Genomic DNA, 330 nt, shown 5'->3' on the forward strand with positions numbered 1-330 from the left:
TCACCGCAGGGTTCTTCAAATTGTACTTATCCTCCGCCATATCTTTTCAAATAACTCGCAGATCCGATCCGACTGCAACCGCCACCCGATCACGAGACGAAAAATTATCCGATCGAGAACGGTGAAGAAAAAAACTCAACCCAAAACCAGACGAGAGGATTTGAATCGAAATCAAAGCCAATCCGTAGAGATTGAACGGGAATAGCAATTTATTGGCACAAAGGAAGGGGAGCGAAAGAACAAAAGTCGGCTATTAACACGCCACGTCATTTTTTGCTTGTTCGTTGACGTGTCTTCCATTTATTGGCTCGTGAAAAGTAACTAGTTTGT

The 330-nt window shown here is 43.3% G+C and overlaps 1 protein-coding gene across 1 annotated transcript in view; it reads right to left on the bottom strand.

Moving 5' to 3' along the window:
* The window catches only part of LOC111470885 (ubiquitin-conjugating enzyme E2 32), a 5,137-nt gene that overhangs the window by 2,418 nt on the left and 2,389 nt on the right, over nucleotides 1-330 (bottom strand). The window lies entirely within an intron of this gene.

The sequence above is a fragment of the Cucurbita maxima genome, unplaced genomic scaffold (assembly GCF_002738345.1).
Source record: "Cucurbita maxima cultivar Rimu unplaced genomic scaffold, Cmax_1.0 Cma_Scf00047, whole genome shotgun sequence".
NCBI lineage: Eukaryota > Viridiplantae > Streptophyta > Magnoliopsida > Cucurbitales > Cucurbitaceae > Cucurbita > Cucurbita maxima.